The sequence below is a fragment of the Tiliqua scincoides genome, chromosome 5, assembly GCF_035046505.1.
Source record: "Tiliqua scincoides isolate rTilSci1 chromosome 5, rTilSci1.hap2, whole genome shotgun sequence".
NCBI lineage: Eukaryota > Metazoa > Chordata > Lepidosauria > Squamata > Scincidae > Tiliqua > Tiliqua scincoides.
The window spans coordinates 90578808-90600885 of NC_089825.1; the positions used below are offsets into that span (position 1 = coordinate 90578808).

A 22078-nucleotide genomic window follows, 5' to 3' on the forward strand; every position below is an offset into this window, starting at 1 on the left:
AAGGCTCCAGTAAGGACCAGAATTCCCTCTGGATTTTGTGTGTGTGTGTGATGAGGGAGAAGCAGTGATTCAAAATATTTCAGCCACTTTAGTCTGTACAAAAGCAATTTCTTCCAAGTGTGCAGTTCTTTCAACCAAGGTTTCCACTCAGACAGGGCTCATATTTAGAATCTGCTTCCAGGGCCAATGCTTGGGTGTGGTTTGTAATAAGCAAAAGAAGTACCACGGAGATCGTGCAGACTAAGGGCCCAATCCTGAGTTCGATGTGCCGGCTTACTGCCAGTGCGCACTGTCGCAAACGTGCTGTAAGGCATGTTCGCAAGGCTTACCGCCGGGCGAGTACCCGTGCTAGCCCAGTGCTGACTGGCGCTGGGCTAGCGCCAGGCGGGCACCCGGCTTCCGCTGCTCGGCGGTTGCACGGTAAGCGGGGAGGAGGCGGGGAGGAGGCATTCTGGGGAGGCGGGAGGCAGGGAGAGGGGGTGGGGAGAGGGTGGAGAGGAGGTGTGCCTGGAGGAGGGAGTGGGGAGGGAGGGAGGCAGGTCCGGTGGAGCTCTACTCCACCAGATCCAGTGTGTTGATGCGGGGCTTGGTGCCCTACACCAGGGGTCTCCAAACCCCAGCCCAGGGGCCAGGTGCGGCCCGCAGCGAGCCTCTATCGGGCCCGCGGCCAGCCTCTGCTCCCCTGAGAGCCTCTGGCCCAGTTGACAACCAGAGTTGTGCTTGTGGGGTGGGGGAATGGGGGTCCATTTAAGTGTGTGCTTTATTTCTTGGGCTGTGTTCATTCTTGAAGAAGTCCTGGACATTTGGGCCCATTCATTTATTCATTCATCTAAGTTCCATCTCTAATGTATTTATTTAAAAAATTTTTTCCAGCCCTCGACACTGATCCAGCTATTTGATGCGGCCCTTTGGCTGAAAAGTGTAGAGACCCCTACCCTACACAAACACTCTTCCCTCACCCCATCAAGTAGCCCCATTGCAGGGCTACTTCCCTTACCATTGCAGAGCTACTTCCCTTACAAGGTGCCGTCTGCTGCCGCCATGAGTGCACTGGATGCAGCAGCAGCAGCCATTTTTGGGGCCATCACAGCCACTTGCCACAGGAGCGCAGGATTAGACCACAGCACAGGATTGGACTGCCCCTACTCTATAAACGCACACGACCCTCACACACCAGCAATTAAGTGGGATATTGGGCTTCCTGATCATCAGGTGTGACTTTCAGAATGGTTGGTTGGCAACCTTCAGTCTCGAAAGACTATGGTATAAGCCTACAGCCCCCAGTATTCCCAGGTGGTCTCCCATCCAAGTACTAACCGGGCCTGACCCTGCTTAGCTTCTGAGATCAGATGAGATCAGGCATCTGCAGGGTAACCATTGCAACTTTCAGAATATTGAATAATGATAAATACCTCTCCAAGCATGTACAGAGTGCCTTGCCCATAGCACTGAAAATTATAACCAGTCTCTACATCTGATAAGTTTTTTTTTCCCCCAGAACAATAATAGATTCCTTTCAAGTCTCCATTTGTTTGTGTTGGCAACCTTCAATCTCGAAAGACTATGGTATCGCGCTCTGAATGGTGGTTCTGGAACAGCGTCTAGTGTGGCTGAAAAGGCCAATTCGGGAGTGACAATCCCTTCCACACTGGGAGCAAGTGCAGTCTGTCCCTGGTCTGTCTCCCTGGCTATGGGCCTTCCTTCTTTGCCTCTTAGCCTCAGACTGTTGGCCAAGTGTCTCTTCAAACTGGGAAAGGCCATGCTGCACAGCCTGCCTCCAAGCGGGCCTCTCAGAGGCCAGGGTTTCCCACCTGTTGAGGTCCACTCCTAAGGCCTTCAGATCCCTCTTGCAGATGTCCTTGTATCGCAGCTGTGGTCTACCTGTAGGGCGCTTTCCTTGCACGAGTTCTCCATAGAGGAGATCCTTTGGGATCCGCCCATCATCCATTCTCACAACATGACCGAGCCAACGCAGGCGTCTCATACATGCTAGGGATTCTAGCTCGTTCCAGGACTGTGTTGTTTGGAACTTTGTCCTGCCAGGTGATGCCGAGAATGCGCCGGAGGCAGCGCATGTGGAAAGCATTCAGTTTCCTCTCCTGTTGTGAGTGAAGAGTCCATGACTCGCTGCAGTACAGAAGTGTACTCAGGACGCAAGTTCTGTAGACCTGGATCTTGGTATGTTCCGTCAGCTTCTTGTTGGACCAGACTTTCTTTGTGAGTGTAGAAAACGTGGTAGCTGCTTTACGGATGTGTTTGTTTAGCTCGGTATCGAGAGAGAGTGTCGGAGATCGTTGAGCCAAGGTACACAAAGTCATGTCTCCATAAGCTTCAGATTTTAAAGATATACATTTAGAATATTAAGTGTTTCTGTCCTGGGAAATGCAGAGTGATTATTGGTGTGGAAGCAATGAGAGGAGCTGTGAGGACATTAGACCAATTCCTTCTTGGGAGCAGCAGCAGCAGGCAGGGTTGTGTTCTGCCAGATCCCAGTCCAAGCTCTGCTTGGAGAACTATGCCCACATTTAGTTAATTAACACCCCTTTTTTTATCCAAGAATGACCCTGGTTCTGCCTTGCAGTCCTGCTGGACCCCACCTCCAGGGTAGCTTGCCTGTTCAACCTGCAGAAGTCCTTTCTCCTGCCAGCAGCCTCCCACCACTACAGAAGCCCCTTGGTCCTCAGCAGGTCTTGGGCACAGCAGCCACACACCAAACTCCAGTGTCTCCAGCAGTCTGTTCTAGCAGTCTCCATTCACCAATCAGTCCATTAATCCAGTCTGTCCTCAAGCTTTCTTCCTTCTGCTACCCACACCCAACTCTCCCTTCCTCAGGTGCTTTTATGCCTGAGGGTCCTATTGCCTTCAAGTAGCTGCAGCTGTGCAGCACACTCTGCTGGATGCCCAGGCCTTACCCTTAAAGGGGCCACTGCTGACACCACACCCTACCTCCTTGCCAGATCTACCGAGATTCCAATACAGGTTGTCAACATTGGCTGGAGACATTCCTGGAGATCTTTGTTATCTAAAATGATGTTCTGTCATTAAGGGTCCAATCCTATCGAGCAATGGTACAGTGGATGCAGGGCCACCAGCATAATGTCTGCTGCATCCCACGCACCAGCCAAGGACCTGGCCAGTTGGGAGAGGTGGGGGTTTGTCCAGCCTGGGTTGGGGGGCTCAGATTATGGTAGATACAACTTCTGCTGCAATCTGCCCCATCTCACCCTAATCCCCACCCTTCCTCTGGCAGAACCCCACTGCTGGCCAATCTGCTTTCTGGCTACTGCACCAGCAGCAGCACTGTGCAGACCAGCATAAAGGCTGGTGATACACCAGCAGAAAGGCCCATAGGATTGGACCATAACCATGCAATCCTTTGCACTAGTATTCAAAAGTCAGCTCCACTGGGTTGAATGAGACTTATTTCCAGGTGCATCTGCATAGGATTGCAGCCTTTGTCAAGGAAGTCCTGTTAAATTATCCAGGATTGTTTTCAGTAATTACCTTCTGCCACTTTGGGAAGCAGGATGGTGGGCTAGATAGATTTTTGGCTCTTCTTATGTTCTTAGAGTGGGCTTAGTGTCGATCACAGGGATCCATGGATGACTTATGCACAGTGACATCACTAGGGGTGCAGGGGGTGCAGACCACACTGGGTGACACCATCAGGGGGTGACGCCAAAGGAGGAGAGCAAAAGATGGAGTGAAAGATCAGGAGGCCAGGTCTACCACGTGGACAGCCCTGGCCTCCACATTGGGAAGCCTGGTAGACCTGGGCTCCGGATACTTTCTGGCCATTACTGTCCTCCCCCTTTAGCTCATTTGCTAAATAGCAGTTGCTCCTGCTAAATACAAGAGCCACCACTTCAAAATATTCATCTTCGTTCAAATGGAAGGCCAAGTTATCCAGTGGGACTGACCCAGTATATCAGAACCCAAATTATGAATCTCGTAAAGAATTCCCCCACCCCTTTTTCAGATGCACACGAACAAGGAACAGTTTTAGGCAGCTTTCTTGAAAGAAAAGAAATTCTAAAAAGCAACTCATTGAGTGAATTACTCTCTCTCACACTTCCCAGCACATGCATTTACAGTTCTTCATTTCGTATTGTTCTCCCTGTGGTGTCCACCTCATCTGGTTTCCAGCTGCTGAGACTTTGGCTCTCATTCTCTTCTTGTGGTTGCTTTCCTTTAAGGTTGTTTTTTTTTTTTGTCCTGAAGTTTGATGTATGTTGCGTAGGGCTTGGTTCCTGCTGATGTGGCAGTGGGAGATATTTAGCCTAGAAACAATCTCTCTCTCTCTCTCTCTCTCTCTCTCTCTCTCTCTCTCCTTTTAAAAAAAAATTGGCACCAACGGATCCTGTTCTCCTCCTCTCCCTGCCTTGCGATCTTGTTAGCAACTGGTTTTCTCTTTTACCCTGCTTGTTGTGTATAAACCTCTCAGCCGGTTATTGCCTTTGATTTCTGATGCACAAAGGAACTGCAGAGAAGGAGATGGCTCCCTGCCCAGACACTCTGCAACTACCTCCATTCCATTTTTTCCCAGCATTTTGTCCACTTTTTCTTCTCTTCCCACAATGGCCGTGCTTATATAGGCCTTGGAATTTATCTGTTTTTGCTTCCAGAAAAGCCAGATTCCTTCACAACACCTCCTTCTTTTATAACTGAAGAAGAGTCCGGTTAGATCCAGCCCAATGGTCCATCAAATTTAACATTCTGCATCCTGCACCAACCACCACATAAGTCTGAGGAAATCCACACATAGGGCATGAAGACAATTGCCCTGTTGTCCTCCCAGCACATGGTATCTTGAGATCTACTACCCCTGAACATGGAGGTTCTACAAAATCACCATGCCTAATAACCAGTAATACACTTATCATCCTGCAAGAATATGTCAAATTCCCCTTTAAAACCATGAAACGTGTCTCTTTCCCTAAATGGCAATTTCCCTAAAAGCATAATGTAAACCAGATGCTTTTATTTGTCTTCCTAAAATATATATGTATGAAATCACAGAGAGGAACTTCAGTGTGAACCCCAACTATACTGGGCTATGGTGCTGCACAATTGCTGCAATCCCTGGAAGGGCTGGGGGTTTTGTGGGAATGGGGGGTGTTGGGTGTACAGCCTGATTAACAAAAAAAGTATATCTGGGTGATCTCCTGCATGGGAAGAAGAATTGAGTTTGCAAACTGAGGCAGACAAAAAGAAAGAACAAACTTAGGTGAACCTCCTAACAGCAGAATTATATTCACAAATACATTCTCATGAAGCCATCTCCATTTCAAATATATGTGTGAAATCCCTCAGAATTGTAGTTTGTATTTAAATTTCCTCCTGTTCCCAAAATTGCATCCAGAAGGATGGAGCTTAAGTATTATATCTGAATATAATAATTTAACTCCAGTGGATTGTCAACCTTCTGTTCTCCAACTGGGGAGATAGGGTTCAGCCAGAAAAGGGAATTTTAGAAACCAAAATGTCAAAAACCATAGTTCTGAAATACCAAATATTTTGTGTCTGGGGAAGAACACTAAGATTAAAAATTTGACCTCTTCTTTGTAAAACAAAAAAGAAAAGAGAGATGGTATGATTGGCTGGGGATTACCTGACTCCCCCCATTCATTTGCTAACTACTAACTACACCAGGATTGCCCAAACCCCGGCCCTGGGGCCACTTGCGGCCCTTGAGGCCTCTCAATGTGGCCCTCAGGGAACCTCCAGTCTCCAATGAGCCTCTGGCCCTCTGGAGATTTGTTGGAGCCCACACTGGCCCAACATAACTGCTCTTAGCATGAGGGCGACTATTTGACCTCTCACGTGAGCTGTGGGATGAGGGTTCCCTCCACTGCTTGTTGTTTCACATCTGTGATGCAGTAGTAGCAGCAAAGGAAAGGCCAGCCTTGCTTTGTGCAAGGCCTTTTACAGGCCTTGAGCTATTGCAAGACCTTCATTCATTCATATAAGTTCATCTTTAATATATTCATTTATGTAAACTTATGTAAATTTATTCAAATTTTAGATGTAAATTAATTCTTCCCCCACCCCCGGCCCCCTACACAGTGTCAGAGAGATGATGTGGCCCTCCTGCCAAAAACTTTGGACACCCCTGAACTACACCCTCAGTGCTGATGTAATGTAGAACAGAAGTTCACCTCTCTACACATGGAACTTGACACTTATATGATCTATTAACAAATTACCATATCTATAATTTTGGATTTATATACAATGGGTGCTGTTTACCCATGGATTTGGAGCCTGCGAATTTGACCCACCATAGGTTCTGAAACTGTGTCTTGGGAATCCACAGAGGCCCTCCCAAATGTGATAGGAGGTTGCGTCCCACAGGTCTTCTGAGTTGTGGACAGACTGCACGCTGCCTCCCCACAACTCAGAATGCCTGCTGGGGCTTTTCTGGCAGGCACTTCCGGTCTCTCTCTCTCTCTCTCTCTCTCTGTGTGTATAAAAGCCAAGTTCAACTGACAATAGGTAACTGAAGGGTTAAAATAAAAATTATATTAAAAAATAAAAAGGGAGATGTAGGACATGGTGAAGGGAAGAGGAAAGGGGCAAGCTGACATACAAACATGGCCTGGGCAATTGAAGAGGCCAGTGTAGATTCTTAGCAAAACGTACAAGCAGATAATTGCTGCGAAACCCCCCAAACAAGACAAAATCCCTACTGTGTCAATCTCACTGACCCTTCCTTTACTGACCCACACCCTCATCTTTCCAGATGCCACTATTCCTCTCCAAACCCAGGAGAGGTGAGTGGGTTTGGCTGCACACAGATGTCCTCTGAGGAAGCCAAGTTGCAACATTTTGAGAGCCAGGATGGTATAGTGGTTTGGGAGTTGTACTTTGACCTGGAAGATCCAGGTTCAAATCCCTGCTTGGCCACGACACTTCCTGGGTGAACTTGGGCCAGTCACTATCTCTCAGCCTCACCTACCTGACAGGGTTGTTGTGAGGACTATATACACCACCCTGAGTTCCTTGGGGGAAGGATGATATAAAAAGGTGGAAAACACACACACACACACACACACACACACACACACACACAGAGGAATCCTTAGACTTGACTTTAAATACCCTAGATTTAATGAGGCCATTGAATGTTAAGATTGGATGCTTTATGACCGCTCTCACCCTGCCCTGCATTCTGCTCAGGTGACAAACGATGAAGACAAGCAATCCACCACATGACCTGGTCTGACAGTAATTTCAACATATGGAGGAAAAGAAGTGAGGGGAGATAAACCATCACACTGTCGATTGGTATTAATGAATGTGTCAAGTAGCTGTGTCAATTCCTGATCACCTCTGTATGCACTGGTTGCTAGATATGCAAATAGGTCTGAGATGAGCACGGAGATTGTTAACAGTGGGTGCTGGTGTTGAAAGCTCTAAGTGCTTTCTCCTATGCAGTTCTAGGGGTAAGGGGCATCTCTCTCCCATAGGAGAGGCTATTAGTTCCCAACACAGTCCGTTATGTTCCCCTTCACCAACATTGGTGCCATTTCTCCTATGCAGTTTCTAGGGGGAAGGGAAAAGCCCTCTTGCATGGAAAAGGTTATTGGTTCCCCAACAGTCTCTTATGTTCACCACTGTTGGCGCCATTTCTCCTATGAAGTTTCTAGGGGGAAGGGGCAGCTGTCTCCCATGGGGAAGGCTATTCGTTCTCCATCACAGCCTGTTATGTTCCCCTCCACCACCACTCAAAGTAATCCTTCTTTCAAACAGTAGATGCTTCTGAATTCAAGGGCCCCGTTTGTATGCTTTGCTGAACTCCCCAAGACCCTTTTCCCCCTAAATAGCCATTTCAGTGGGTGGTGCAACAATAAACAAACACTTCGCAATCCTGCATTTTAGGAAGAAGATAATGGCTTTCAAACCACCACCTGATCGCTAGGTATTTAGTTGGGATTTAGCTGTGGTGAGGGTGAACATTAGATTCCAGCCTGGCATGATCATTAAGAATAATGAAACCCTGGGAGAGCTCTCCTGTGTGGCTCAATTAAATTTAACTCCAGACTTTACAAAAGAGTGATAGCAGATCTTTGCGACAGCCAATGCATAGTTCATGTGGAGCGATGTGGAGGTGCAGGAGAGGGGGTCCATTTCTTCTGGGAAAATAAACACTGTGGTGAAGAGATCAGTGGTTACCGACATCCATGTGGGCAAACCATATCTCCTGCTGCTGAAATCATACCTTCTAATCTCAGACATGCAGTTCTGGTGGTAAGAGAGTGGAAATGCACTCTGCATGCTCTCAGAGGCCTTCTCTTCCCCAACCAGTGCAGATGCACTGCGAAATTGTGCCTGCTTATACGCATGATGGCCAGGGCCTGCTTTGTATCAACCTCAGAGTCTGTATTTTCAGTGCCTTCAGGGGCACATAGCCCAATAAACAAGGAAAAGATGCCCCTTGCCAGGAACCAGGAATCCTGGAGTGTTTCATCCAGACATCTGTCACAACCAGTTTCAGACACTCCAGCATAAATAGTTGAGTATTTTAGTTTACTCTGGCAGATTTAGGCTGGTTAGCAAAAGGATGAGAACCATAACTCAAAGGCAGACTATCTATTTTGCATAGAGAAGGTACCAGATACCTGACATACCTGGGCAGGAGGTCTGGTCTAGAGGGTAGAGCCTCCATTTGCCTGAAGATAACATCCACAAGGTCGCCAGTTCGAGGCCACCGGCACCGTGCGACCTTGAAGCAGCTGACAAGCTGAGCTGAGTTATTCCATCTGCTCTGAGCGTGGGAGGATGGAGGCCAGAATGTGAAGCCAGATCAGAAAGAAACACCTGGACTGTTGTGGTTCTTGAAAGATAGAACCTTCTTTCAATTGTAAAAATCCCTATGGGGATTTAAATAAGCCTGCCTATGTAAACCGCCTTGAATAAAGTCTTGAATAAAGACCAAGAAAGGCCCGAAAAGCCTCTGCTACTCATTCAGGGCAGGCCCATCCATGGGATCAACTGAACCAGCTACATCAGTAGCAGATTGATGGTGGGGAGCACCTGTCTGTCCACCTTCTTGCCTCCACTACCCCTCCTTCTCCTTCCACTCCCTGGATTGAAAAAGGGTCAGAGAGGGAGGAGAAGTGTGAAGGAGAGTGCTAAGCTAGACCATTGGAGAGTGAGAGGAGCAGGCACATCATTGGGTAAGGAGGGCAACATTTGGCCTGCCACAGGAGATCTTGGGCCAGTTCCGTACACAGTTACAATTATGAGCTAAATGAACTGAAGATCTAACTTGGGGGAAGATAGCTTCAGGTGGGGTTCAACAAATCCGACACATGAAATAAGTCAATTTTTTTTTTAATCAATTAAGAAACCTGCCACCAACTGTGATGGTTTTTTAGAGGTAGGCTGCCTCTGATTGCCAGATACAGGGGAGGACACCAGGACGCAGATTGTGTCTGTTGTCTTGTGTGCTCCCTGGGGCATTTGGTGGGCTACTGTGAGATACAGAAAGCTGGACTAGGTGGGCCTTTGGCCTGATCCAGCAGGGCTCTTCTTATGTTCTTAGGTTCTCTTGTGATAATCTCAGAACTGCAAAACCTATTTCAGGATTTAAAAAAAATTATTGCATTATTTCTAGACAGTGCTGGCAACAGGTTGCTGGGAGCACTGAGGCAAAGACTTACCTTGGGTCCCCTGAGTGCCCCTTGACTGCCCCTTGAGAGTGTGTTGAGTGCTATCACTGCCATCAGTCCTGAGGATATGGGGTTGGCCTGGCGAGGTGGGCCTTCTGAAGCGCATGGCTACTCAGCCAGCGTCCTGACACTACTCCTGTTTCTGACTAGAGCTCTATCTGAATGAAAGAAGCTCGAAAACTGGAGAGCAGCCCCCAAGAAAGTGGGCTGACCAATGGAAGATACCAGTGAGAAAAGGTTACTTCTTCGGGCCCTGAGAAATGTGACTTGAAACCAGGAAGGAAGCCACCAGAGTGCCAGTGTAGTGCAGCAGAAAAGATGTAAACAGGTCCCAATTCAAATCCTCAGTCCATACTGAAGCTCACTGGATGTTTGTGAACCTCTTGGCATCGACACAGATGCTGTGAAGTTAAAACGGAGGAGACGACCACTGTACCCTGAGCTTCCTTGGGAAAAGCTGTGCTAAAAATGTCAAATAACTATTCCAAATCTCTTCCCTTTTTTATATTCCTGCCCACATGAAAGAGCTGTTTTGGCTAAGCAGTAAGAATGTGAAACAATGGGGTGAATCCTGCTGAAATTTTGCACTTCTCCCTTTGAAACAAATGGGGTTCGAAAGCACATCATGCTGGTTGGCTCGAGCCCCAAAGGACTCCTTTTTGGAAATGTATGCTGTGCTAAAATGGAGAAAGTATTCAGTAATTAGGTGATAGCCAATGTGTCTCTCTGTATCTCCAGGCACCAGAAGCCCCCATGAATGGAACCAAATTGGTGGGTCCCGTTCCCTTTGCTTTTCTTTTTCTCCGATAACATTAATTACCTGGAAAGCCAGTCTCAGCCGAGCACCTGCAGAACAAGTTTAGACTCTTCTCCCTTGGACCAAGCGTTGAGAAGAACTGAGCAAATGACAGCAGCAACAGCTGTGGCTGCCGCTTGAGGATTCAAAGTAGCAGAACGCTGCTGGATCAGCGGTTCTCAAACTGGTGGGTCATGACCCACCAGCTTGAGAATAAGTGCCCCTGGCACTTTAAGGGGTGGGGATGGGCGGCAACGTGATCCACAGAATCACGTCGCTGCTGGAGTCGCAGAGGCTTTATTCAAATTTACCTGTGCATGCAGCAGCCTCCTGGGGGTGTGGGGAGCCCCATGGAACCCTCTGCGGATCTCCCTGCACTTCAAAGTAATTAAAAAATGCGATCGCGACCTGCCTCCAGTTTTGCGATCACAACCCAGAAGTGGCTTGTGATCGCATTTTTTTAATTATTATTTTGAGGCATGGGGAGTCTTGCACAGGGCTCTGGGGGGTTTCCTGCACTACCAGGAGGCTGCTGCATGGAGGGGTAAGTTTGAATAAAGCCCCTGCAACCTTGCAGTGATGTGATTCTGTGGATCCCATTGCTGCCTTCCCCCCACCCCAGCCAAGACTTACTTGCGATCTCAAATTCCCTGTGAGTTTGAGGATCGCTGTACTAGATAATATGAATCCGAATGTCAAGATTCAGCCAACCCAAGAATATGTGAAGGATTAGTAAAGGAGAGAGTGCCTCTGAGCATATGGGAAGATTTGACACCTCCAATGTGATGAGGAAGGACTTGTGAATTCCAAAAGATGTGATCCACAGGCAAGCGTGAACCATAGTCATCAAAGATGCATTTCTATATATACTGACTTGAGACTCAACTCCTGGATTGAGTTGCACAATTAACTTCGTCATAAGGAAGTCTTTTTTTTCAAAACCAAACTGGTATTAGATGCAATGGCATACCAAGGTCATTTGGCTCCCGGGGCCCATAAATTTTTGGCACCCCTCCATGACAAAATTATTTTCATTAATAGCCATGACATGAAATGTTTGATAATAATGGCCAGAGAAGAAGCACAGACAGTGAACACTTTCTTTTGTATACATTCTGTTCTCGTTATCTGCTAGGATTAGGTTCCTGGAAAACCTAGTGGATACTGAATCAGCAAATACTAAGTCATTGAGCCTATGGGGAAAATGGGATAGGTTCCAGGGGACCCTCTTCACCATACACTCTATGAACTTTATGAACCTGAATCTTAACTTGAAGTCTATGGGGCTGGGTGATAGCGAAGGCTCATCTGCATCTCCAGCATCTGATTCTTCCTCTCCGTGCTGGTTATCCCTTGATGCATTGAAGGTTGTGCCAATGCTGATGGTGATTTCACCATGCTGGCTATCCTCGACTTGATGAAAGTGGTTGGCCCAATCATGAGGCCACAGAGATCAGCAATGGCTGGCAACCTTCAGTCTCGAAAGACTATGGTATAAGCCTACAGCACCTGGTTTTCCCAGGCGGTCTCCCATCCAAGTACTAACCAGGCCTGACCCTGCTTAGCTTCCAAGATCAGATGAGATCAGGCATGTGCAGGGTAACAGTTGCTGCAATGGGGAGGTGGTTGCTTCACCTGTCCTCCTTCTCCAACTTTCTCTTAGCTCCTTCCCTTGGTTTGCCCCAGCCCCAGAGCACCCCCAGGTATTTTGCCCCCATTGCAATTCTGATCTTCATCATGGTCCCTCTGATTGCCCTTTCTTTTTCATAGAAAACAAAACAAAACCCAGTGGAGACATTTTGGCATTAAAATGTGGGGCTGGCACAAAGGCAAAGAGGAATAGGGTGGATATAATTATGTCTACTGGTCTGCTTTGGGTGTGGTGACTATAGAGTTGGGCTTGGATATGAGAAACCAAGATTGAAAGCCTTGCTCAGCTGTGCTTCTCACTGGGAGACACGTTGGACACATCACCAGGGTTCAGCCTGACCTACTTCACATAAGCAGTGCTCCAACTGTAAGGTGGGCTGGGCCTCTGACTGTTTGTGATTACGTCCTCAATGACTCTTTTAGAAAGCGACAGGCGTGATGTGGATGAAACCAGGAGAGGAAGTCAGGGGAATGTTTGGATTTGATTAGGAAACCCCTTGCTTCCTCTCCATAATTCAAACACAGTGAACCCTCAATTTAACAGAGTAATCGGGGGAAGGATTGTCCATTAATGCTGACAGACCATTAAATCTGAATCCATTGAAATCAATGGACACATACCTGCATAAAACATATACAGGCACGCCTCGCTAATTCAGTGGGTTAGGGTCCAGACCACCATCATAAACTGAATATCACCTTAAGCCATTTCTGCCCAACATTGCATATATGCAACGGGGTCAAATGTGTACACCTGTGGGCTGGGCAGAAATGGGTTAAAGTAAATAATAGCCTTTCCCCCCACTTGCTAGTGCATATAAAAACCTAAAAACATGCAGGTGTTCCCCCATATTCACTGATCCCATAACTGCAGTTTCACTTATTCTGATAGTTGGCAACCTTCAGTCTCGAAAGACTATGGTATCGCACTCTGAATGGTGGTTCTGGCACAGCGTCTAGTGTGGCTGAAAAGGCCAATCCGGGAGTGACAATCCCTTCCACACCGGGAGCAAGTGCAGTCTGTCCCTGGTCTGTCTCCCTGGCTATGGGCCTTCCTTCTTTGCCTCTTTGCCTCAGTCTGTTGGCCAAGTGTCTCTTCAAACTGGGAAAGGCCATGCTGCACAGCCTGCCTCCAAGCAGAACGCTCAGAGGCCAGGGTTTCCCACCTGTTGAGGTCCACTCCTAAGGCCTTCAGATCCCTCTTGCAGATGTCCTTGTACCGCAGCTGTGGTCTACCTGTAGGGCGCTTTCCTTGCACGAGTTCTCCATAGAGGAGATCCTTTGGGATCCGGCCATCATCCATTCTCACAACATGACCGAGCCAACGCAGACGTCTCTGTTTCAGCAGTGCATACATGCTAGGGATTCCAGCTCGTTCCAGGACTGTGTTGTTTGGAACTTTGTCCTGCCAGGTGATGTCAAGGATGCGTCGGAGGCAGCGCATGTGTTCTCAAATTGCCCCCTTCCTGCTCATGACTCACCTATCTTTGTTTGTAAACAGGAGGTGATTGTGAGAATGCTTAATAGAAAGTGGACAGCAGAGGACTTACTGTTAAGTGTTCTCACTGTTGCCTGCTGTAGCATTTCACTAGCAGCCACGAGTCCAGAGCTTTGCTGTTTGCTTCCTGTTCCAAAGCAAAATGAAGAAAAATTTTCCTTTTGCAAGGCACTGACAAATGAAGAGAGGGGAATCAATCTTGAGTAGAGTTTGCTGCTATCTGCGGTTTTGAGAATCCACGGTAACTGCAGGAACCTATCCCCTGAGGACCTCGGAGGATGCCTGCATTTACACTATCATGTATTCCTGTTGAAGGCACATATGCTGTAAACCAACTGAGTGTAGGCAACAACAAAATGGTGCCAGTCGACATGCTCGATTCAGCTTGGACTCAGCTGATATACGCGTCGCCGTTGAAAACTTCTTAAGAGCAAGACAAGTGCAGAAATAATTAACTAAATAAATTTAATTGGACAGTGCTGTATTAGCAAAGCGCTCTAAAGTGAAGCATCTCAAAGAGAGGCACTCCTGTCCTTTCGTGGCTTTGAATGAAGCAGACAACACCCGTTATTTCCAAAGCCTGTTAAATTGAGGTTCCGTTGAGGGTTCCCTGTACCGTGCACAAGGATGTTTCAAGACTAAAACACTGTGTTGATTATGCAGCTCCTTGAGTACGCAGTAGGAATGGTGAACATCTGCAATCTTGGGACCCACTCACACACAGCTTTCAAGTGTGCTCAGGGGTTGGGAAGATGTTATTTTCTATACAAGTCAAGCCCTTCATGGATATTGAAGCAGTAGCGGACCTGGTCCCTGTGCTGCAACATGTCACATCCCACAACACACTGTCCCCCCCCCCCCAAGGATTACTTACCCAGCATACAGAGCCTCTAGAGCAGGGGTGTCCAAAGTTTTTGGCAGGAGGGCCACCTCAGCTCTCTGACACTGTGTTGGGGGCCAGGGAAAAAATAGAATTAATTTACATCGAAAATTTGAATAAATGTACATAAGTTTACATAAATGAATATATTAAAGATGAACTTATATGAATGAATGAAGATCTTGCAATAGCTCAAGGCCTATAAAAGGCCTTGCACAAAGCAAGGCTGGCCTTTCCTTTGCTGCCGCTGCTGCATCAGAAACGTGAAAGAGCAAGCAGTGGAGGGAACCCTCGTCCCACAGCTCACTCGAGAGGTCAAACAGTCGCCCTCACACTGAGAGAAGTTGCATTGGGCCGGTGCGGACTTCAACAAATCTCCAGAGGGCCAGAGGCTCATTGGGGACTAGGGGCTCCCTGAGGGCCGCATTGAGAGGCCTCGAGGGCCGCAAGTGGGCCCCGGGCCGGGTTTGGCCACCCCTGCTCTAGAGCACCATTAAGCAGTACTTCTGGTTTTCCGATGAAGACACTAAGTACTGTTTAAAGGCATCTAGAGGCTCAGAAGGCTTTCAGAGCACCTATGGACATGGTAAGGGGTTTTGCCTGCCTGCAGAACAGCAGCAGAGGGCAGGCGGAGGTGGCAGTGTTGTCACCTGGAGCATTCCTCAGACCCTCCGCCCCTGACTACCACTGCATTGAAACTGTATGCTAAAGCCAATAGGAGCAGCAAAGGGTCAGTGCTGGGAACAAACAGAGGGACAGTTGATACTACAGACAGTTACCCTAGGGACAGTGTTACCCTAGGGCAGGACCCAGAAGAGTCTCCTGAAAAAAGGAAGTGACATCACAAGAGGCAAAGACCAGAGAGAAGACCATAGCTGTCTTTGTGCCTTGAGAAGAAAACAGTGAAAATGCCTGTGGTAGCAGGTGGACAGGTCAGACAGGAAAATGAAGAAATGTAAACCTGCATGGCAATATCAATTTTCTATCATGGCAATTGCCTATCATGCCTATCATTGCATATCTATCAATTGCCCATCATGGCAATACTAATTTTCCTAATGCAGGGTTGGCCATTAGTGTGTGTGGGGGGAAGGGGGGACTTCACACCTGAAGAAGGACCATAAACATCTCCCTTTTGTTGTTTTCCAGGTAAGTCCTCCACAGATCTCCTCAATCACTCTGGGAATACAGTTGCAGCCTGAGACCAGCTTCCGCAAACAGCATCTTTCACCCCAGCGTGGCAGAATCTGCTATAACCGTTCATCCGAGTGGTTAGAGAGATGCTCTTTACACTCTCACATAACACCAGAACCAGGGGACATCCACTAAAATTGAGTGTTGGGAGACTTAGGATAGACCAAAGAAAATATTTCTTTACTCAGTGTGTGGTTGGTCTGTGGAACTCCTTGCCACAGGATGTGGTGATGGCATCTGGTTTGGACACCTTTAAAAGGGGATTGGACAAGTTTCTGGAGGAAAAATCCATTGCGGGTTACAAGCCGTGATGCGTATGTGCAACCTCCTGTTTTTAGAAATGGGCTATGTCAGAATGCCAGATGCAAGGGAGGGCACCAGGATGCAGGTCTCTTGTTATCTGGTGTGTTCCCTGGGGCATTTGGTGGGCTGCTGTGAGATACAGGAAGCTGGACTAGATAGGCCTATGGCCTGATCCAGTGGGGCTGTTCTTATGTTCTTATGTCTCTCTTCCACCTCCCACTCGCTTGTGTGATGGAGGGATCGCAATGGTCCTCCTCAGGGAAGTTGCCAGGAAATGAACATTCTTTTGCTTTCTCTTTTCTGTGCTTGGCTCAGTCTCCCACCCTGCAACATACAAACAGTGGATTCTGGCAGAGACCAAAGGAATTAGCACAGATGTTGAGAAAAAGAAAAAAGAAACTTGGAGGCTCTCCCAACTCATTCCTCCCTTTTATGCAGATTCCTGATAGGTAAATCCATTACGAATGTAAGTGCAGTGAACGCAAGCTACTGCTTCTATGCCTTCCAGGAGTCCATACCTCACCATAGTGTCCATTCTCATTCCAAATTTTCCAAGATGTGACAGAGAGAAAGCTGGTCGGTGTTTAGCGGCTTTCTACCTTCTAAAAGGAGAGATTAAGCTTGACATGACTTTCATTCTGAACATCTCCTTAACTCTACATCAATAAAGACAACTTATGGTTGTTTCATGTCTTGGAGAAGGCATTCTGCACATGCTTAAAGTCACTATTTTGTTTTGTTTTTTTAAAATTCTCCCTTTTAATGCTGACACTTGTAGTTGCTTGTTTGGTTAGCATGAGAAAAACCAGGTCTACTTGGTCCCTGCACATCCCTGATCTTGTCTGATCTTGGAAGCTAAGCAGGGTCAGGCCTGGTTAGTATTTGGATGGGAGACCGCATGGGAATACCAGGTGCTGTAGGCTTATACCATAGTCTTTCGAGACTGAAGGTTGCCAACCAGGCACTGGAAATCCTTCCCCTGGGATTTTCATGTTGCCCCTTCCTTTCCAGATAGTGGAAGACTTTCTAAAGTATGTCTGTATAGGTTTGCATTGGAACTGCAGAGTGCTGAAAAGGGCTGTTTTTCTATGATGGCTTTAGTTTGTTGTGTTTTAGGGCCCTTCTGATCATTCTGAGTAACTTACCATCCTTTACAGTGTCCTGTGTGGTCTCCAAACCCACCAGTTGTTTCTGGGAGCCATTTGCAGCATGCGGAGGTGTCACGGAACGCTGAAGATTGGGAAGTGCTGGCCTATACATTAATGCATGCCCCTAGGCAAATTTCTCAGTTTGCCTCCTGTTGAGCCTGAAGCTTCTTCTTGGCTAAGATCCTTTGAAAAATGTCTCAAAGGCAACACCTAAACACTCCCGCTGATGACATCATTGCTTCCCCTTTAGGAAAAGTCCCAAAGCTCCACTTCCTTTCCACTACACCCCTGAGTTCAGGACAGAAGTAAGGTTCAATCGTGTAACTTCTTGATTTGTTATTCAGGGAGCAATCCTAAGAGCACCCTAGTACTGGCTCGGAAGGGTTGCAAACATGCAGTAAAGCATGTTTGCACCTCCTGCCAGCCTGCGGAGGCCAGATTCAGCCTCTGCGACAGCAGCAGTGAGTTTCCCTGGCTGAGCTCGGCCAGCATGGGGGTTGGGGGGAGTTGGGAGGGCGGGGAGGAGACGTTTCAGGGCGGGGGAGGGCAGGTGGCAGTTGGGCCCGTGGACACATCGGAGGGTGGGTGGTAACTAGGAGGCAGGGCCAGGACCTGGTAGTTATGCCAGATACGAGCCTTGTTCCCACGGGCACAAAGTGGCTTCAGGCTGCTCCATTATGCTCAGATCTATGCCACCTCTTTAGGGGCACAGATCTGAGTAGATTCACGCAGATCCAGAGTTGATCCCATTGGGGCCACTGTGACTTTCCCCAGGATAAGGGGAATTTTTTCCCCTTGCCCTGGGCCGAGCTTCAGGCAGCCCCAAACTTGCTCTGGATATAGCGCCGGCCCGCCAGCCTGCCTGTTCCAGTGCAAGTTAGGATTGCACTGTTAGGGCGCAATCCTAACCCCTTCTGTCAGTGCTTTCCAGCACTGGCATAGCAGTGCCAATGGGGCGTGTGCTGCATCCTGCAGTTGGGTGACACTCATGGAGGCCTCCTCAAAGTAAGGGAATGTTTGTTCCCTTACCTCAGAGCTGCATTGCCCTTATGTCAGTGCTGGAAAGCACTGACCTAAGGGGTTAGGATTGCGCCCTTAGTCAGTTACACTATTCCTGGTCCATAGGGGATGGATGCATGCATCCACATGTACACAGGAGAATGCTACATTTATTTAGGGAGAAACTGTGCACATGAGAGGTACACAGGAGAGAAGCTTGAGCCAGAGTCTTTTTGTAGCAGTGAAACAGGCTAGGAAAATAGTATGGTACTGCTCTGAAGAGATATGGAGCTCTTCCGGTGGCTACCACACTTTTCTCGGGCTCTGTAAACATGACAGAACTTGTGTGGCATGTCAGAACAGTGCTGAACCTCTCAAGGCTGTTTTAAAAATAAGAAGAGACTGTGAGGAGTTCACCAAATGGCAAAGGCAGAAGGGAAGGCACCAGGGAGCTATGGTTTCATTCACAGAATGTCAAATGACATCACACAGAATGTCAAAACAGTCTTCCCACCACTACATTCTACGCAGTTGATGGACTAGCTGGGGGAAAACATTTTCCAGCACCAGAATACTCTATCTGAATGCTGAAAAGCAAATCATTTCCCCACAACAGAAGCGTGGCCTTGAGGAAAGACATCTGAATACTCTGAGGAACGAATGAGGAATTACTACTGCACTTCTGTGGCTAGAAAAACAAACCCATCCCAATCAAGCTGGGGAGATCCCATGTGATGTGGAAGTGCAACATGATGTGCATCTGGTCACCAATGCATGTGATGGATTTTTCTGGAAGGGATGATGGTGCACCTCTCTCTCTCCATCAGAAGTGGGGAACAAGGTGTCTGCAATAGAGGCATGCCAGGTGGTGGAAGGGAAGATTTGCTCTTGTTCCTCACGATGAACTGATACCATCCAAACCAACTATCAGTTGTTTCTGTCTTACCCAGACTCTTCCCCTGTTGTCCCCCTGTCATCCATCTAGGGCAGAGGCTGTGGTTGCAGTACCTGTTGTGGCAGGGTGGAGTCACTGTTGAGCCACACAGTGAGAAAAGTGTGAGAGTGAGGCCAGCCCGCAGAGAATGGAGAATAATCTTAAGGACTTGGCCAGGTTTGATTTACGATTGCCTACTGACAGCCCAATCCTGAGCTTCCCAGCACCCAGGGCTGCAGCGACACCAAAACAGCTATTCTGCGGGTGCAGATTTGAGGAGACCTGTGTCGAGTCTCCCAGGCCGGGAGGGGGAATAGGATATGGCGGCAGGGCCTGCCGCCATCTCTGTCCCCCCTCCTGGCCAACTCCCTCCCCCACCATGCCTTCCATCCACCCTCTCCTGCCCCCAAATGCCTTCCTCCCAGCCCCAACTTTCCACTGCCAGGCACACACCTGGAGTGCTGGGCAGCATCCGACTGGCCTCCAACTGGTGCTGGCCCAGCTCAGGCTTGTGCTGAACCAGCTCCAGTGCTTAGACTGGTGCTGACTACTGCAGGTGTGCCTTACCGCGACAGTGTGCGTCGGTACTGGGCCAGCACGCATAGCTTTGGATTGGGCCCTGAAGCTCGATGGGACACAGCCAGAGGAGATAACTGCACTGTGAAGGCAACACCTGGTGACTGAAGATTCTGTGATTCACAGAATATATTTGTAAAAACCCATTGAAAAATGGTCGTTTAGACCAGGGGTGCCCAAACCCCGGCCCTGGGGCCACTTGAGGCCCTCAAGGCCTCTCAATGTGGCCCTCAGGGAGCCCCCAGTCTTCAATGAGCTTCTGGCCCACTAGAATTTCGTTGGAGCCCACATTGGCCCGACGCAACTGCTCTCAGCGTGAGGGCGACTGTTTGACCTCTCACGTTAGCTGTGGGATGAGGGCTCCCTCCACTGCTTGCTGTTTCACTTCTGTGATGCAGTAGCAGCAGCAAAGGAAAGGCTGGTCGTGCTTTGTGCAAGGCCTTTTATAGGCCTTGAGCTATTGCAACACCTTCATTCATTCATATAAGTTCATCTTTAATATATTCATTTATGTAAACTTATGTAAATTTATTCAAATTTTCAATGTAAATTAATTCTTTTTTCCCTGTTTTTTCCCTGTTTTCAGAGAGACAATGTGGCCCTCCTGCCAAAAACTTTGGACACCCCTGGTTTAGACTAAACCGCCTTGAGTGCTCTGTCAACAGCAGAGAAATGTATTTCATAGGTATTTTATTTCAGATAAATACTGAAATAAAATTCAAATAAATTACTGATTGTCATCAGATGGACACTGAAGATACTGCATGCCAGATTGACAAACAATTCTGACCTCCAGCTCAGCACTGCAAGCACTCAAGATGCACTCCCTTCCCTTCACAAGTTCCATTTTTAGAAGTGCTTTCCCATCACCAAATTGCAGGTTGCCGACTGCTGGAAATTCACATCAGAGGCATGTTTATGTTTCTCTCAAAGGGAACGAGCAAGAATATCTCACCAGCTCATCCTTCCACTGTTCTTCATACACTGGGTGGCATTTATGACTTGTGCCATCAACTCCTGTCCCTTCAATGATACCGGGTGTGTGTGTGTGGGGGGGGGAGTTGGGCGGAAGTAATTGGATGGGCAGAAAGACACCACTGAAAACATGTGAAAAGAGCCAGATGAAGAGCGACAGGGACTGAGGCTGCAATCCTATGCATACTTACCCAAGAGTAAAGCCCACTGAAATCAGTGGGACTTACTGCTAAGAAGACACACACAGAACTGCATTGTGAACTGTTTTGAAACGGAAACCAAATTCCATCCAAAGTGTCTCTCTCTCTCTCTCTCTCTCTCTGTGTATGTGTGCGTGCATATACACACATGTGTTCCTGTTGCAGACATGCTGTTGAATGTCAAGATGCTGGAATAGGATCAGATAGATATGGTTGGCAACCTTCAGTCTCGAAAGACTATGGTATAAGCCTACAGCACCCAGGATTCCCAAGTGGTCTCCCATCCAAGTACTAACCAGGCCTGACCCTGCTTAGCTTCCGAGATCAGACGAGATCAGGCATGTGCAGGGTAACAGTTGCAGGATGTGCAGATATCAGGTGAAGGACTAATGAGTCTGGACCCCCTTTATATGGTATATGCATGGAGGGGGAAGAGCCCCATCGAACAGAGGCAATGAGCAGTAATGAGTAAAGAGCAAATGTCCAGAATCTGTAGTTTACTAAGTAACTGATTAGAATAAAGGGTTCAAGGACCAGGCCATATGGAACTTACATGCCAATCCACTGACACTCCCTTTGTGGTAATGCAGTGGTGCCAAGGCGGCATCCACTGAATCCTGCTGAAGAGTTTTGGCCTTTGGAGGCCTCCTCGGGGTAAAGGAACATTTGTTCCCTTGCCCTGGTGTAAGCCCTTGTGGGCCCAGCAGTCGACTCAATATCACTGGCACAAGTCTATGTTGACTTGTGAAGGTGGATCAGGACTGGGAAGGAGGTCAAGATTCGGCAGGCGCTGCTGCTTTCAAACCCACCCTTTCCTGGGCCTGATCTGCCTTTCTCCCTAGCTCCGTCAACTCCCATTCCACCAGTATTGTGTGCCCTTAGGACTGGGCCCTTAGACCTCATGCCAAAGAATTCAACTGAATTATAGTTGGACTCTGTTTGAGTGCTGAATTCAACTTCAACTGAATTTGGACCCAGGAAGTCACAAAGTCTGCTGGGACCCAGTCCTTTGGGTGAAGTTGAAAGACTCAGGCTCATGTAAAAGTGTGGCATTGAATAGTCTGATTGCACCTTCACTGACAACCTCTCTCTCAACCCTTTGGGGGTGGGGGTTGACTTTCTGCTAAGGGCTTATATTTTAAAAATAAATGCTAGAAATGAAAAGGGGGGCTGGAATGTCTCAGGGGAGGCAGGCCACACAGGTCCCCCCTCCCGCCACGTATCCAGACCACACTGGTGCCTGCTCACAAA

General features: G+C 48.0%; 3 pseudogenes; all 3 read right to left on the reverse strand.

Annotated features, from left to right (window-relative positions):
* Window positions 1–1268: 1268 nt before the first annotated feature.
* Window positions 1269–1388, reverse strand: LOC136654564 (5S ribosomal RNA; annotated as a pseudogene).
* Window positions 1389–11967: 10579 nt separating this feature from the next.
* LOC136654810 (5S ribosomal RNA) lies at window positions 11968–12087 on the reverse strand (annotated as a pseudogene).
* Window positions 12088–21074: 8987 nt separating this feature from the next.
* Window positions 21075–21191, reverse strand: LOC136654722 (5S ribosomal RNA; annotated as a pseudogene).
* Window positions 21192–22078: the final 887 nt, after the last annotated feature.